The 18,701-nt window shown below is 36.3% G+C and overlaps 1 protein-coding gene across 11 annotated transcripts in view; it reads left to right on the forward strand.

Moving 5' to 3' along the window:
- The first annotated feature begins 1,120 nt into the window (after positions 1 to 1,120).
- LEPR (leptin receptor) overlaps positions 1,121 to 18,701 on the forward strand; it is a 76,844-nt gene continuing 59,263 nt past the window's right edge. For 2 of the 11 annotated variants that reach the window (XM_033115550.1, XM_033115548.1), the window contains exons 1-2: positions 1,633 to 1,766; positions 7,850 to 7,882. The gene's annotated coding sequence lies outside the window, so the exon portion shown is untranslated. Of the gene's footprint in view, positions 1,297 to 1,620; positions 1,767 to 7,845; positions 7,883 to 18,701 lie in introns of those variants that run through there. The other 9 variants (XM_033115554.1, XM_033115553.1, XM_033115547.1 and 6 more) reach the window with 6 other exon arrangements.

Below are 18,701 nucleotides of genomic sequence, written 5' to 3' on the forward strand. Positions count from 1 at the left end.
AAGACACAGACACAGAGAAGGCCATGTGATGATGGAGGCAGAAATTAGAGTGATGCAACCACCAGCCAATGAATTCCTGGAGCTACTAAAAACTGGGTGGGGCAAGGAAGGATTCTCCCCTTAGAGCCTTGGGAGGGAATACAGACTTGAGGACACCTTGAGGTTGGACTTCTGGTCTCCAAAATAGTGAAAGAATAAATTTCAGTTGTTATAAGTGTTAAATTCGTGGTCATTTGTTAAAGCAACCTTAGAAAATGAATATGCTAATTTATACCAATTATCTAATTAAGGATTCTGCTGTGTTGTTTTATTTCATAATAATTTGGGAAAGTCAGTATCTCTATTCCAATTCCTGCCTTCACCCGATGGAGACATTGGTCTGTTTTTTGAGGTTTGAATGAAAACTCAAAGGTTAGTGCTTCTGGGTTATTTTTGCCTTTCAAAGATGCCCCAGAAAGTTCATTCAGTGCACAAATATGAAATTTCTGAATGAAGTGACCTCAACAGGTGGTCTGGAGATCCAAATGCTATGCAGAAAAGTGACACTGGTCCCGGGAGGAAATTTCTATAGGGGAAAATTTCCATTTACGAAGCTCCACAAGTTGGCATCTCTGGGTTACTTTCTCTCTGTGCCTCTGAGGCCTCTTCCTACGAGGGTGTTAGGCAAGTTATTTCTAGAGACTTTTTAAAATTAACCATTCATCCCACCTAGAGTATGTCCACTCCCCCTTTATTCATTCTTCCTCACGCTGTTGGTTTCCTTCATCTCACCCATCACAGTTGGTAGATGTATGAATACTTGCGTGTCTGACTATTACAACTCCAAGTTCAAGGAACATAATAACTGCCCCTAGCATATTGTCTGGCACACAGTATGTCCTCAACAAATCCATGAGTGAACATTTTGAGTGGAGAGCAAGAAACTGTCTAATTACTTTGGGTTTGGAATCAGGCTGTTGAAGGATTTTTGTTTTCCTACATCAAAAGCCATTGAATTTCAAGATTGAAAGATAAATGGTCATTTAGTCCAACCCCCACTTGGTGCGTGAGTAGCCTGGTCAGCCTTTCTGACAGCATGACCAAAATGCTTGGCTGAAACATCCTTGGTGATGGGAAGCTCACTACCTCACTACTTCGGGTCTTTCCGATTCGTTCTCCTTTCCCACTCCTCCCAATCATTGCAATCTTTATGGTATCATTTTCCACACCTGATGGAGCAGAGGCATGGAAGTCCGCAGGTGGGAGGAACAGAGGGAACCCTAGCCTAATTCAGAGTCTGAGAACCGCTGGCTCAAGGTGGGTGCGCTGTAGCTGACTGCAGGATGAAGTAGCGGTGCCCCCTTCCTGCTGGGTTTGTCTCTGCTCTCGGACTCCCGGAGCCGGGGCGGGGGCGGGCAGGGGGTCCTCCTTCTCAACGTCTCCGCTTCTCCTCCTCCGGGCCCGCGGCCACGCGCCTCGGTGCTCCCTGCCCTCGCCCCGCGGGGTCCCTTCTGCCGCTCCCGAGCTGTCGCGGAGTGCGCGGGCACGCGGGCGGCCACCCGGCTCTCTCTCCCTTCTCCCCAGCCCATAGGCCACCCCCCCCCCCGCCCCAACCTCCCCGCCAGCTCCTCCTCCGCACACACTCTGCTGCCCTTCTCTCTCCTGAGAGTTGCCTGGCATCTTCGGCGAGGAGTTTGGAGCGCCCCATCGCAGAGACCACGCCGGCTGAGAGCGAGCCACGCAGGTGCCATCTCTGCCTTCCATCTGGGTTGGATCCCGGCATCGAGGTGGGACCCGCTTCTCTCTCCTCCATCCCTCTAACGCCACCTTTTCCCGCTCCCGGCAATTCGAGGAGGGGGGCGCTGAGCCGCGCGGAGCCTGTGGGCCACTTGGGGACCAGGAGTTAGGGCCGGCCTGGAGGCGCCACTAGAGGGGCGCCGGGAATCTCTCGGCTCCCCCGGGGCTGGGAATCGGGGGGACCCGGGGCGAGGGGGTCGGCGAGCACAGCTAAGTGAAGCCAGCCGAGTCTGGGCTCGCACCTGCCGGGCACGTCCCGAAAGGACGTGCCACTCGGCCAACTTCTTTTCCGGGTCTCCTTCCTACAGTGGAAACTGAAGGGACTCGTAAACCAGTAAGCCCGGGGGCCCGGAGGAGGGATTTATTGGTTTGGATGCAAAAGAAAAAAAAAATTGTTGTACACCCGAGCCTCTGTTTCCCACTCTCTCTTGCTCTGCTAAAGCATATTAAAAAACAAAACAAAGAAAAAACCCAATCCTAAGCAAAGCATTTATTTAAAGGGATTTGTAGAGGCGAGAAAAAGAGACCTAACTGAAGAATCACTTTGGAAACCCCAGGTACGGCGAGGCAGTCTAAGAAAATGGTTATTGTGGGTGCCATTTCTAGGACTTGTGTTTGCAAACGGAAGATGGCACTGGCTCTTGTAAGCCTGACGAAGTTCCTAATAGTGAGGGGTGGTTCGGAGTGTCTTCTGTTAACGTTTATTTGCATAAGTATTAAAGTACCTTGAAACAAGTACCCTTTCAGAGGTTTGGACGTGGAGTCAGAATTTTGGTATGATTGCCTTTTATCTGTGACTTTGCTGTTAGCTTGACTTCTGTGGGCCTCAGTTTCCTCATCTGTCAAATTAGAGGGTTGAATTAAGATTCTGAGGGCCTTTTAATAATATCTAAGATGTTTCCCAACTTAAAAATTTATAATTCTTTAACATGCTACAAACATTGCTAGATTCATAATTTCACGACATTTAAAAAATCTATATTGATCTTGGCATTTTGTTTATATGCATTTAGGAATTGTGCTTTTAGGGTTTTCCAACCAAAAATTAAAGAGAAAAACACTTCTAAAAGGATTCAGAAATACATAGTTTATATGTAAATATTTAGATCATCTCTCCCTCTACCTCAAAGAATCCTGTTCAACTTTAAGTTAGTATTTACAACACTGCAACAAAAACACGTGACTTTAGCAAAGTACTTATTCTCTTTCAGTATTGTATATTTGGAGGACATAAAAATTGTTTTGGAGGAAAACAAAAATCGCACCTTTCCTAGCAATTACTGCTCTTGAAAAGTGTTTGCTACTTTTTAGCATAAAGTTGTGTGCAAAATATTAAAAAAATGGTTTCAGGCCACTTCAGATCCTCTCAGAAATGAGCTCAGGAGCAGAGATGCCAATTTTAGTAAAGCATTTTTGTTGTCTTGGATTGAATCCCAGAAAATAGCAGAGGTTAACCAAACAGATAAATAAGAAATTAGGTTTTGACACACACAAAAAGTTTTATAAGAAGTGGGTACTATTCAGCTAACCTTTCATTTCCTTTTGATAAAAAAATGACAACAAACAACTTTTGGCTTAAGCAGATAGAGAATGTTAGAATGGCTTTTGTTGTTACTTGTAATTCAAAATTATTTGAGACTTAGTCATCAGACTTAGTCATCAGTCATTAGGGTAGGTTTAGAAGTGTTTTGGCTCTTTTTGGTGGCTTTGATCTAAAGTAATGTGTTTGTACCAGCATGTACTTTGTATGCAGTTTGGGATAATGGAGTGGATTTGAAATACTCTTTTATGAACACATTTTAACTTAGTTTCAGTGCCTTTTCACTTTGGGGCTGACAGTGTCATGAATCATTCAGGCATTTGTCTTCCCTCATATTCTCTAGTGAAGTAGATGTTTCTAAGATGAGTATCTTAGAAACAGATGCTCAAAACGTTCAGCAAATTGGTTTTTGAATGAACAGAGAGTAGTAGTAGAACTTAAATGCCCTGGCTTCTCATTGCTGGTTGGAAAACAACTGAAAACAGTGGATGGGTCTGACTGCTCAAGGTCCACAGCCAACTCATTCGTGGCTTAGAAGCCATGGTTGGCAGAAGCTCTATTTCTCTTTTGTAATATGGGGACTTTACTCTCATGAATTTACCAAGAAAAAAGTCATGCCTTCACACTTAGATCATTATTATATAACTGAATGATTTGTATTTGTGAAGTACAATATCTCAGGGGGTCTTGGAATAAAACTAAAATGTCCAGGAAAAAAAAAGAATTGTCTTGGGCATACTGTACTGCATTTTTCATATTGAGAGCCAAACACACATGCAGTACTAAAACACATGTCCTGTGGAGTTAAAATGAAGAAAAGGGCTTATAGTCTGCTCTAATTCTTAAGATTTTCTGTGATTTACAAATTCCGCATTTAATTAAATCAGAAAATCACAAATGTTCACCTCCTGACCCACTCTAGTACATATAACCTTTTAGTTTAAATTCATATTTGGTCTGCTTATTATTTGGAATATTCCTTCTCAAATACTACCTAAAACTTTTGTGACAACGGTGACATTATCTGTTGTCTTTTCCCACACACGATCTTATTAATTAAATTTTTTTTAACCCTTTGAACTATAATATTTATAGGGAGAAGTACATAAAATAAATGTACTGGTCAACAAATAGTATAATAAATCATTATAGCAAATAATTGTAAGGCAAATACCCGACTATTTATCTGAAAAATAGAACATTGTTAATACTCTGAAATCTCTTACTTGTTCCTTCCTCCTCACAAGTTTCGTTTCAACTATTTTTTTGGAATTTTATATGACGATAGGAGGCATTCTTTCATGGATTCTTTTGCTTAACATTATGTTTATAAGATTAAGCCATTTCTTTGTTCCCCTTTAAAGCAAAAACTTTTAAAAAGAGACGTTTATATTCCGTCTCAAATTCATTTCTTTACATTCTCTCTTAAACCCATTCCTATCAATCTTTTGTTTTTAGTACCCAGCCAAAAAACTACTCTTGTGATAGTCACCAATGAAATCACCTTTCCTAAATCCAGTAGTTTGTTGTCAGTGTTGATTTTACTTCACCTATTGGTACGTTGTCACAGTTATCACCCTCCGCTCCTTGTAATATTTCCTGATTGATTTTCAGGATACTGTGTGCTCTTGATGTTCCTCCATCACTGGCCACTCCTTTCTATTTACTTTGGGGGGTCTCTCCTCTCAGAGGTTTCAATCTTAGAATGCCTTAAGGTTTAGTTCTTGGGATAGTCTTTGATGATTTCATGCAATCTCTCTCTCTCTTTTTTTCCTTGCAATGTCTATGTATACTGATGACTCCAAAATGATAGCTCAAACCTTAACTTCTCTCCCCAAACTTCGGACCCCTGTGACCTCTATCCAGCTGCCTACTCAGCATTTCCATTTGGATGTCTAGTAGACATCTCCAGTTCAACATACTCCAAATGGAATCTTCATCTTGCCAAGTCTACTCTACCTGCAGTCTTCCCCATCTTCATCTTTCAAATTGCTTCGTCCCCAACCTTGGAGTCATCTTTGATTTTTTTCCCATTCCCTCAGACCTCAGATGTAATGTGTCAGGAGACCTTTTTGCTCTATCTTCAAAGTAAATCCAGAATATAATTGCTTCTTATCATCTCCACACTGCCACCTTGGTCTGAGCTACCATAATGCCTAACATGGATTATTGCAAGGCCCTCCTAACTGGTCTCCATGCTTTTACCCTTTGCTTTCCAGAATCCATTTTTAAAATTGCAATTAGAGCTCTTGTTTTTACAACGTATGTCCGATCATGTCCCCTTTCTGCTCCAAACTCTCCAATGGCTTTCCAGTGTATATGGAGGAGGAACCGAAGTCCTTAAGATGACCTACAAAGCCCTGCCTGATCTTTCCTCCTCCCCTTTACCTATCTGATCTCATTTCCTACTATTTTTCCCACTCAGTTCTAGCCACACTGGTCTCCTGCTGTTCTTTGGCTATATTGGAGATCATCTTTGCACTTTAGCTTCTTCTGTCTGGAATGCTCTTACCCCAGACATCCACATGGCTTACTACTTTGTTACCATCACTTCCTTTAAGTCTTTGCTCAGTGGTCTCCTTTTCAGTGAGGCTTATCCTGAATATCATATTTAAAATTGCATATCTTCTTACCTTGCAATACACTCTTTCCATAGTACTTACCACCTTTTAAAATACTGTATGACTTCTTATTTATCGTTTTTTTGTCCTGTTTATTTCTAGTAGAATTTAAACCCCAGGAAGGCAGATTTTTTTTCTGTTTTGTTCACTATTGTATTTCTAGTATCTGAAATAGGCTGAGCCTATAAGAGATGCTCAGTAATTTTTTTGTTGATTGAATGCTGTTACTGACAGTGGCTATTACTTGTTTATTTTCATTGCTGGATATATTTCATTGTATGAATATAATATCTTTACTGTTTACTGATTCCGATTACAGATAAGCGGGTCACATCATTTCCTTTCTTGCTCCTTCTTTCCCTCCCCCTCTCCCTGCTGTAGTGTGAATCAGTACTTCAATCCTTTTTATGGTCAGATAATATTCCATTATATGGATATACCACTTTTTGTTTATTCATTCATCAGTTGGTGGACACTTACGTAGTTTCCACTTGCAGGCTATTTTGAATAATATTGCCACTAACATTTGTGAACAAGTTTTTGTGTGAATGTATATATCTCTCTTGGGTACATACCTAGTAGTGGAATTACTGAGTCATAAGGTAACACTGTGTTTAACATTTGAAAATCTGCCAAACTGCTTTCCAAGCAGCTTCCGTCATTTTACATTCCCACCAGCAATGTACAAGGGTTCCCGTTTCTCCACATCCTTCTTAACACTTATTATTGTTTGTACTTTTGAATATAGTTGCCCTAGTGGATGTGAAGTGGTATTACGTTACGGTTTTGATTTACATTTCCTGATGACTAATGATGTTGAGAATCTTTTCACGTGTTTATTGGCCATTTGTATATCTTTTTTTGGAGAAATGTTCTTTGCCGATTTTTAATTGGGTTATTTGTCATTTTACTATTGTATTGTAGGAGTTCTTTATATACAGATACAAATCTGTTGTAAGGAATATGATTTGCAAATATTTTCACCTTCTGTGAGTTAACAAATGTCTTCTTCTTTTCCAATGTCTAGGCATCTTGTCAAAAATCAATTTGTGAAAAATGTAAGGGTTTATTTCTGGAATCTCAATTCTAATCCATTGATATATATTTCTATCCTTGTACCAATACCACACCATCTTTACTACTGGAGCTTTGAAGCACGTTTTGAAATCAGAAGTGTGAATCCCCTAACTTTGTTCTTTTTCAATATTGTTTTGGCTGTTTCCTCCATATCCTTATGAATTTCAGAATCAGCTTGTCAAGTTCTGCACAAAATGTAGCTAGGATTTTGAGGGGATTGCACTGAATCTGAGATCAGTTTGGGGAGTACCCAAACTATAATTATACTATATTATATTATACTATATTATATTATATTACATAAGACCCGGTCTTATATAGTAGTAAAATAAGACCGGGTTTGATATTAATTTTTGCTCCAAAAGACACATTAGAGATAATTGTCCGGCTAGGTCTTATTTTCGGGGAAACACAGTAGTATCATATTAATAAAATCAAGCCTTTTAATCCATGAACATGGGATGTTTTTCCATTAATATAGATATTCTTTAATTTCTTTCAGTGATGTTTTATAGTATTCAATATACAAATATTGAACTTCTTTTCTTGAATTTGTTACTAAGTATTTTATTTTTTCTGATGCTATTGAAAATGAAATTACTTTTAAAATTTTATTTTGTTCATTGCTAGTGTATAGAAATACAATGATTTTCATATATTATCTTGTATTCTGCAACCATGCTGAACTTACTTATTAATTGTAATATGTTTTTCGTTACTTCTTAGTATTTTCTATATACAAGATCATATCACCTGAGAACAGAGATAGTTTTACTTCTTTCTTTCCAATCTGGATAACTTTTATTTCTTTTTCTTGCCTAATTGCCCTAGATAGAATCTCCAGTTCAATACTGAATAAGAAGTGAAAGTGAGTATCTTTGTCTTATTCCTGATCTCAGCAGGGAAATATCTAGTCTTTCACCTTTACATATTACCTCGGTTGTGGGTCATTCATATGTAGCTGTTATAAGGTTGAGGAAGTTCTCTTTTATTTCAGTTTGTTGAATGTTTTTATCATTAAGTGGTGTTGGAGTTTGTCAAAAGCTTTTTCTATTGATATAATCATGTCTTTTATTTTATTATTATGATTCATTAATTCATACATTGATTGATTTTCATATTTTATAGCAAACTGTCATTCCTGAGATAAATCATATTTGGTCGTCATAGTGCATTACTTTTTTTTTTTAGAATTAATTAATTAATTAATTCGTTTCAGGTGTACAAAACAATGTAATAATTAGACCTTTCACCCCTCACAAAGTGATAACCCCCATCCCCAATCTTTTCCCCCTCTGATATCATATATATCCATTACAATTCCATTGACTATATTCCTTATGCTGTACTCCATAACCCATGACTATATATATATTAAATTATAGTTGAAAAACAATATTATTCAGCTTCAGCTTCAGGTGTATAGTGCAGTGGTCAGGTAGGTTGGATAATACTTTTTATACATAGTTGGATTTGGTTTGCTAGTATATTTGCATCTATATTCATAAGGGATGTTGGTCTGTAGTTTTTTTACTGTGAAGTTTTTGTCTGGTTTTGGTATCAGAAATACTGGCCTCAGAATGAGTTGGGAAGTATTTAAAATTCTTGGTTTTATATTTTTCGCCAGCAACCTTGCTAAATTTTATAATTAAGTCAAACAATTTACATGTAGGTACTTTCGGATTTTCTTCTTTTCCTGTTACTTATGAATAATGACAGTTTTGTTTCTTCCTTCATAATCTTTAAACTTCCCCACCCCTTCTCTTACTGCACTGACTAGGATCTCAAGTATAATGTTAATTTGAAGTACTGACAGAGGGAATCATTTCACCATTGAGAATGGTGTTTGCTTTGGATTTTGGTAGGTAGCCTTTTTCAGACTGAACAAATTCCTTCTATTTCTAGCTTGCAAATAGTTTTGTTTTTGTTTTTTTGTTGTTTTTGGTCATGAATAGATGCTGACTGTTATCAAATGCTTTTTTATAGTTGCTGATATAATCAGATGCTTTTCCTCCTCCAATTTATTAATGGGGTAAATTATACCAATTTTTAAAATACTAAATCATAGTAGTCCCCTGTTCCACTACCGTACTCTTGCTATATGAGCTTTTTATGCATTGCAGAATTCCATTTGCTAATATATTGCCAAGGATTTTAAAAAGTCTGTATTCATGTATAAGATTGGCTATAATCTTTCTTTTTCAAATTGTTCTTGTGATTTGGTATTAAGGTTATGTTAACTATAAATTTGAGTTATCAGTGTTGACCTCTTTTTAGTCTCTGAAAGAGTTTTTGCTGATTTAAAATTATTTTTTCCACTGTAAAAATCTTTGGTGAAACCAGAGTTTCTACCATGGATTGAACTTTTAACTGAATATAGGAACATTCAGCTTCCTTCCTTCCTTCCTTCCTTCCTTCCTTCCTTCCTTCCTTCCTTCCTTCCTTCCTTCCTTCCTTTTTTCCTTCTTTCCTTCCTTCCTTTTTTCCTTCCTTCCTTCCTTCCCCATTTTTTTTCTTTCTCCTTTTGTGTTAGCTTTGGTAAATTATATATTCTAAGAGTTTGTCCGTTTCATCTAAAATTTCAAAGTTAACTGGCATAAAGTTTGTCTAATTAATTCTGTGTTTATGTCCCCCTTTCATTGCTAACATTGGTTATTTGTACCTCATTTCTTCAGTCTCATCACAAAATTTTATTACTTTTACTCGTCTTTTAAAACACCAGTTTTATGTTTGTTGATTCTTATTTTTGCATGTTTGCTTTTTATTTCACCAATTTCAACTCTTATCTTTATTATTTCCTCCATTTTACTTTTTTTTGATATTCCCTTTTTGCTGTTCTAACTCCCTAAAATGAATGATAGCTCATTAATTTTCAGTCTTTCTTTGTTTTGAAATGTTGTTTATGACTCTGAATTTCCCTCTAAGTACCCTTTTGTCTGCATGAAATAAGTTTTGAGATGCTTTATACACTATCATCTGTTAAACATATATTTTGATTTTCATTACACTTTTTTTGCCCAGTGGTTTGCTCAAAAGTATTTTTCTTAATGTTTTAATATATAGCATTTGTACAACTATATTTTTGCTATTTATTTCTGCCTTAAAATCTCTATGGTCAGAGAATGTGGTCTGTCCAGTTTTAGTCCTTTGGGTTTGTTTGTAACATGCTTTATGTCTTTGTGTATGGTCAGTTTTTGTAAATGTACCATTGGTGCTTGAAAATAATGTGTAATCTGCATTTTTGGGGAGCAGAGTTTAATGTATGTCAAATTGGTTAATGTTGTTCTAATGTCATTTGTTAATTTTCCAGTCTCATATATCCTCATGTATTTTGTATTTGCTTATTCTATCATTCTTTTGGAGAGTGGGTTAAAATCTTCCACCATATATGTGGATTTCTGTCTTTTTCTTAGTACTCTGAATTTTCACTTTATATATTTTGAAGCTACATTTTAATATGCATATGTTATTTTGAGGTTATGTTGTGTATATATATACATATATATGTATATACACACACACACACATTTAAAACTATTATATATTCCCGGAAGCTTTTATCAATTTGGAATGACTTTCTTGAGTTATATTTCTGCTTTTGTAGGGCTTTATTGGGGGGATATTATTTATATGTGTGTGTGTGTGTATCTATCAACCTTTTTCAGTAGTTCTGAGTTATGATTATCTTCATACTTCCTGGTGGCTTCAACATGAAAACCATATATCTCTATTCTTGTATCCACATTGAACCCTTGAATCTACATTGCTGACGTGCCAAGCTTAAAGATGTGATTAATGTCATTATAATATTTTCAAGTGAATTTTAGTAAACATTCATAAAAATATCATACAGAGAAATGCTGGATATATAGAAAAAATCGTTGTCAAACTTAAGTGCCATGAACTTGGAATTTTAAAATCTTTTTCAGAATTGTCAACACTTAATATGTTTCAAGTAGGCTCTCTGAAATTTTGGGGAATATTGATTCTCACCAAATGAAAGCCAGCAAGTCACTTATTCTTTCGTAAACTTAGTAGGCTAGATTCTTCCCTCTTACACAATTTTATGGTACCAAATAAAATCTCCCAAATGTAAATACAGTCCACTTTCAGTTAGTGGCCATTGAAATGATTTGCTAATCTACTCAGCTGGGTCCCAGTTGTGGTTGTGCTTTGCAATGCATGGAGACTTGCTGAGGAGAGAATACAGCTGCGGGGAGCCATTGCCTGGTGCACTGTAAATGATTTGGAAGGAGAGAGTCATGCATTTGAGAACTATTTAAGAAAAATTTTGTGGTACCCTATGGATCTCTTTAAATCCAACTAGAGCACTACGGACTAGCCCCTGAAAATGACCTCACTGGAGACTCTTAAGGGGCATTACGGTAGTAATATTAGTTTTAAAGTCTTTGACAATTTGTGGGGAAAAATCCAGAAATGATATAGATGTACAAACATGTATATATATGTTTGTATAACAGTGAATGAGAAAGAGAGAAAGGCTCTACTTTTGTGCCAATAATTTCTATAAAGTTTGTGGGTGCATATAAGTATTTTATCTGTTTGTACTAGATAATAGCTAAAAGTTTGAGCCAAATAGATTCTCAGGAGCTTCTATAATGGTATTATAATAGGCTTTAAAAATGTGGACTCATGTTGAAGAACAGCTTTTACTAAATATCTGTCTTGTGAAGGCGTAGAACAACTTAGTTTTTGTCAGAATTATATTTTCCCATTTCACTTTAACTAGAAGCTGTTATTTGGGTGATTAAACCTATGAAAATTGAGAAACTATAAACATGAGATAATCAAACAATTAGTTTTCTGTATGCACCAACAACATTTCTGAACCATACTGGCCAATGTTTAAGAGATGAAAAAGAAAATAAGTTATAAACACAGATAAACCCACACACATATAGTAAACAGAGAAAATAAATTCTAAACACATGGAAAGAGAAAATAAGTTATAAACACACACAGATAAACAGAAAACATACTGGCACGTACATAATAAGCACCCAATAACTGTAGTTGCTGTTATGTTACTAAGATGTTATCTCTTAGAGTTATGACGTACTTATCATATTAGACCTACCTAGGAGGTAGCTGGGTGACCTGGGTGTCTGGCAATAACACTGCTAGTCACAGGTTTGATTTGGGGGAGAAAAGGTTTTTGTACAGAACAAACAGGACGTAAATTGTTCTTTCTATAAAAAGCAGTCATCTGGGCAAGTGGCTTCTTGGTATTTTGATTCTAAGTTTGCAAATCAGTTCTCTCACAGGAGTTCCTTTCATCTTTATTGATATCCTTTGGTTGATCTTTGTTTTCACTGACCATAAGTTCTGTGGGAAACTCTCTTGTAATACTTACAATATGTTTCATAGCTTCCTCATTTTTCAAAGGGGCAGTTAAATTTTCACTCCTCGATGGGATGTGTTATGATTCCCCCAAACTAGAAGTAACTCTGATTTCTACTAGTTACCACTCTTTCTAGGTAGTTGTGATTCTTTTCATCTAGACATCGTGGATTTTTAAGATAAGCCACCATTTTTGTACTAATGAGAAAGAAAAAGCTCTGCCTATTTAACTATTTTACAATGCTTTCTCACCCTTTAGAATTTTCGTTTTGTACCTACTAAGAGAGGCTTTTAAGAATTATTTTAATAAAGCTTTTGTTGAATGCATATCCCCCTCATAAGGAAAGTATAAATCAAAGAAATTGGTTAAGAAATTCTTTTCCGTATTCAGAATCTGGTTTTTCTTGAATCATTCTTCAACTCAATGCTGTTGATGTCAATATTTTCCCAAACAACATCATACTATGGTTATCAAGAATATTGTGACGTAACACTATTGTTCTTGAGATCTTCTAGGTTGGCCGATTTTGCACATTTTATTAAAGCTGGCTGTTTATTGATCTTACCGTAAGATATCAACATAAGGTTTCTAGACAACACTCAGGGCTCATATTCCTTCATCAAATGTTCTTTAAATAGTTTGTTGACCAAAATATTGATGGGTTAAAATTTTAGTCTGTCATGAGGAAAGTGCCCCAGTTTGTATGTATGCAATCAATGACTACTAGATCGCAGCTGCTACCAGGCCACTGGTAATTGTCAGATAACATCGATTTTAACAAAGATCTTGATGTCAGAGGTGTTAAAATATCGTGAACCTTAAAATAGAAGAAATAAAACACTATTCTCTTCCTTTGTATTTCTTTGGAGTTCAACTAAAATTTCACTTCTATGAACATTTTGTTCTCTAGGATTTTGTTAGTACGTAGCTATGTTTTTCTGAAAGTGCATAGCACTTGAATTAAAAGGACAGAATAATAATTTTGCATGAATATAATCAATGCATATGGTTATAAAAACCTACTGTCATAAAAGAAAACTGTAGTCCCCTGAACTACTACCTTCACTATGTCAGTCCCGACCGTGGGAACAACTAACGAACCATTTCTGGTGTTGGTTCTTAGACCTGTGGCTATCCGTCCAGGGCTAAATCATACGCTTACACCGATTGCTTTCTCTCTTCTTCTCTTCTTTATTTAACAACTGTAAACAGATACTGTGGTAGAAGAGAAATTAGCTTACTGATTTAGCCTTCTTTTTTCCCTCTTCCACATATAATTATATTAATTTTCTAAGCTCTTTTATTGGTTACCTTTGTAATGCCCACCACTATTTCTTATTCTATTCACTACAGTTTCTCTTGGCCCCTTACTTTATAAGGTTGGTATATTTTACCTTTTGACTTCTCACTATTTCTCCTTATATAATTATACTACCCCAATTTTGACAACTATACAGTGGAGAATGTTGATAACATTTTATGTTTAGTATTTTAATTAATTAAATCTTTCATTTTGTCTATTGGTTGAGCCCAAAATTTAAAAAATCAGTAAATTGGGGTGTGTTGCAAATAAGTCATTTTTTTTGTTGTTGTTGTTAAATAATGGATTTTCTTTCAACTGGATTCTTTAGTTCCAGCATTTGCTCAGAATTATTCCATATTTTATTTTTGTTCATATTTAGATCAGGACTTTTTGTACAGCTTTTTTCAATTAATTTTATTTCTTCTTACTGGGAGAAAATATGTGGGCCTTCTTCTTTATATCTTTAATTTTCCATTTTTTTTAACTCGTTCTCTTTATTTTTTGGAATCTATTTCATTCTTTTTGAAGACCACTGAATTCATATTCATATTTGGACTAGTGGCTTCGATTTTGAACTATAACTTCCTTTTCTCCTTTGTGCTATTCTGGGTTTTGTTTTATTTTCTACAGCTTCAGAATCATATTATGTATCATGTTGACTCCATTCCCACCTTCCTCCTAGCTATTCCTTTTTGGGAACCTCTGTATTCCAGCTGCTATCTGGACTGGTCATTCTCAAGTCTGCAGAGCAATGAACTGGGCTGCCATCATGCTTTCCTGAATCCATGTTTTCCTTTTTCTTGGTTTACTCATTTTGCTGGAATTTCATGTTAATGTAGTTCTGAGAAAGAGATTCATAAGATATAAATTTCCTGTCACTGTGGTATTGAAGATATATTTGTTTTGCTCTGATACTTGCTTGACTGGCTAATAGAATTTTAAACTGTAGATAATTTTCCGTCAGGAATTACTGGATTGTCCTCTAGCATTCAGTGTTTTGGTATGACACTCTTATTTCCATTGTTTCTCATTTCTTTAGTGATTTTTTTTCCCCCTTGGGAGAATTTTTCTATCTTCTCTTCTTTTTTGCACTTCTGCAATTTCTTAATGATCTGTTTGGAAATGAATTAGATTTTTCCCTAGTCCTCCTCCTTGGAAATTGGTAGACTTTTATTTTTTCCACTTTGAAGACTTATGTCTCTTATTAGCTCTGGGAAATTTTCTCATATTACTTCACTGATCATTTTTTCTTTATTCTCTTTTTCTGGAAGTACTATTGGTTGGATATGGATCGCTTGACCTTTTTTTTTAAAGCATCTTTTCTCAGTTGGCCACCAACCCTGCCCACCCCACCACGGCCTTTGGGAGGAATTAATTATGCAAATGTGCTTTGTAAACTTTCCATTGAAAATTTTTTTATAACTATGCATTTAATTTTCCAAAGCTCTTTCTTCCTCTGATTATTCCTTTGTTAGAACAATCTTTGAATTCATGAATTCAAAGTCTTCTGAAATGTCTCTGAAGATACTACTAACATTTGTTAAAGATGTTTTTTCTTCTCTGATTTATCTTTATGTTCCTTGTGGTAGGTTTTCTTTTTTCTCATAAAATTTTCCATTATATTGAAGACTTTCTTCAAGTTTTAGTTAATGTCTCCATTCAGTCAGGCTATTAGTGAAGAAATAGGAAGAATGTGAATTCAGTGCATATCGGCAGGGTTTGCCTGAAGCGTCATTTCAGGCACTTAGTCAGGAGCTGCCATTTATGCTGAAGGTCTATCCTCCTAAATGTCTGAAAGTGTAAGGTCTTTACCATGTTGGTGCTACGTGTATACTTAAAGCCCCAATTCTCCTCCAATAACTGTCTACATTTTACTCCTTAACATATAAGAGTATATAGGACAATTTTTTATTATCTTTGGCTATTTGACATCTTTGAATATTTTGCTTATGTTTGGGGAATTCACCACTTTATAAATCAGTGTCTTTTCAAGTTTCCTGGCTGCTTGCATGTGGACTGTGAACCAGGCTTTACGAATTAGAGGCATTCATGCCAGGTTTTAGATCAGAAATGTGGGATACGAAAGAGCAGATGAGCTCAAAGGAACTCAAGGGTAGTAGGCGTTGAGGTTTCAGTCATAACATGCAGTGTCTTGGGTGGGCAGGGCTGTCTTTTCTAGACCAATCTACATGGAATTCCGGGTGTTGTTTTCAGCTCTGTGCTTTATTAGTCAAGTTCTCTAGTCCTTGCTGAGGTAGTACCCCCAAATCTTTAGTAAATTCCTTTGTACTTAAACTAGCTAGAGTTATTTTCAGTTGTTTGTAAACCACTTGCCTGCCTGTTCCAGGGAGCTAGGTTTGGCTGCTGTGAATTGTCTGTAAGTCAGATATTACATACAGAGAGCAAAACGACCTCTCCTTTCAGCTGCACCGCGCATTGCCTTTCTGCGCTTTACCATTCAGAACATCTCCAAAGGTTTGCCCAGTAAATTTGTTTTCTCATTGATGACAGTTCCTTCCCCAAATATTCTAAGTAGTTACTTCCTTCATTCTATTTCATTAGTGTTTGCTTCATCTTTCAGAAATTTGTTTAAATCTCTCTTTTGCTGCTGGTTCCCTCTCATTCTCTCTGTTCTAATGGATCGATATGATTTACTTTACTCTAATTCTCAGTGCATCTCCGAAGGAAGAGAAGATCCATTCATTCATTCAGTTTGCCATGTTGAATATGAAGAGCCATGGCACTTTCTTCATATTACGTTGCAATGTAAAAGTCATAAAATAATGTTACTTCTTAAAGTAAATTATGACTAAGTAAATTATTAATTTATGTATTTCTAGCACCCTGTGTGGTAACTTACATTTTACTAAATACTCAGTTAATATTTAAATGAATTGATTTATGTACCTAGTTTTAAATTACTTTGTAGGTAAGATGCCTATTCTGATTCAACTTTCTTGCTTTATGGCACCTAAGTTTATGAATCATAGTTTATCCCTCTGCATTTTTAAGCAGTTAATTTGTGACAAGGTCACACAATTAGAGTCATATCAGGAATTAAAGTACTTGAAATTATGTTTTCAAAGTGACAAATGCTTATGACAGGACGGTGGGAAAAATATACATATTTTTAAGTTCAAAAATAATTTAGGTCTTTAACAAGTACTTGATGGGAATAACAAGACCAATTTCTATCCTAAGTGAAGAAATAAAAGTAAACATACTTAAAATAACATGGTTACTAGAGATAGACCAGGCTATATTTATTTTGTTAAATTTTTCACACTTGAAGAAATAGTGTTTTTCATTTATATTTAAACAAAATGCTTAAATGTTGCTATGTAAGTGAAAGGCAGATGGCTATTTCTCCAGCAGAAAGGAAAAGCAAAAATTAGTGGCAGATGGAGCTTATTGAGTTTATTCGTCAAGGCAACAGAACTGTCAGAATCGCTTTTCTTACAAACCTTTCTACAAACCTAGAGACCTTTTGTGATCATTGGAGCAAGTTGTAAATAATTTCCTTCTTGCCTAATCACTCATTCAAACACTGATTGAGACTATTCTGTTTTATATTTAAGTAGAATTTGATACATAAAAATAGCACAAAGAATTCTCTCTGACAGAAATTAAACAGCCTGGTTTTCTTCTGAAAACCCACAGTATAATTCTGTAGAATATAGATTTTGATTTTCCTTTTGTTTAAAGTTTATAGGAATAATGAAAGAGTTAATGATATGTTGAATGTGATATGAAGAGTTAGTGATACTGTGTTTGGTGTGTTATGCAAAGGAAATTATTGCCTGCACATCCAGGTATCATGGATGCATCATTTAGCTCAGACTGTGGATGAGTCTTTGTATATTTCATAAAGATGTCTTCATTATGTCCTATTTCAAATAAGACACATTACTTCTTTTAACTGTCAGCATAGAGTGACTACATTCGAGGGGAATGTTACGCAGTATTATCTCAAACTCCTCAAGGCGTGGTGTGCATCAATGGCTCAACTCAGGGAGCTCTACCTGTGTAGGGTTGCCTGAGGAATGAGCACTCCATTTGTTTAGCTACATCAGGAATTCTTAATCTGGGAGTTTTGGATAAATTTCAGAGAGTTTGTCAATCCCCTGAAATAATAGCCCTAACTTGGGGTGTATGTGCCTCTTCCTGGCAGTTGGTACATTGCTCTCCCCAAATTCTCAACAAGGTCCATATCCAAAAATGGTTAAAAATCACGATTTTGAAATTCTGTCTGGTGTTAAGCCAGAGTCCCAAAGAGCTGTATATGGATGATATTAGAAAGCCTCTTTTAAAGATTTCTTTTATTCAGTTTTGTCTTGGTGTGATGCCACCAGCCTATTTTGAAGAATATTTTAAGAAAGAGTCATATCTGCCATTCACTCATTCATTCAGTTAATATATATGGAGTATCTATTATGTGACAGGCAGGCTACTATGTGTGAAGGATATAATGATGAAAAGGAAATAGTCAAAAAATCCCTGGGTCTGGTGTAGTTTACATTGCAGTGGAGAGAATCAGACAATAAGCAAGAAAATTAACAAATCATATTCACGTTAGTGTACAGTAATAAGCAGAAAAAAATTAAGCAGAACAGCAGATATGACATGTTGGGGTTGGGCAGGTGTTGAAATTTTAGACAGGCTGGATAGGGAAAGCTCCTCTGAGAATGTGACTTGAGCAAAAGGGAGAGTAGTGGTTGATGAGGTCAGAGAGGCCTGGAACAGAGATCCAGGACCTTGTAGTTCTGCAAGGACTTGGACTTTTAGTCCAGGTGAAAACGGGAGTACTGCTGTGTTTTGGGAATGTGAAACAAGATCACTTGTCTGTGTGTTATCCAGATAACACTGTGTGTTATCAAGATCACGCTCGCTGTTGCATTGGGAATAGACTGAATTAGGGTCGCAGTAGGGAGATGAGGTTAGGAGGCTCTTCTGATCTTCCAGGGAAGAGGTAATAGTGGCTTAGAATGGGGTATTGGCAAAGCAGGGGTTGAGAAGTTATTG

This window comes from Rhinolophus ferrumequinum, chromosome 9, assembly GCF_004115265.2.
Source record: "Rhinolophus ferrumequinum isolate MPI-CBG mRhiFer1 chromosome 9, mRhiFer1_v1.p, whole genome shotgun sequence".
NCBI lineage: Eukaryota > Metazoa > Chordata > Mammalia > Chiroptera > Rhinolophidae > Rhinolophus > Rhinolophus ferrumequinum.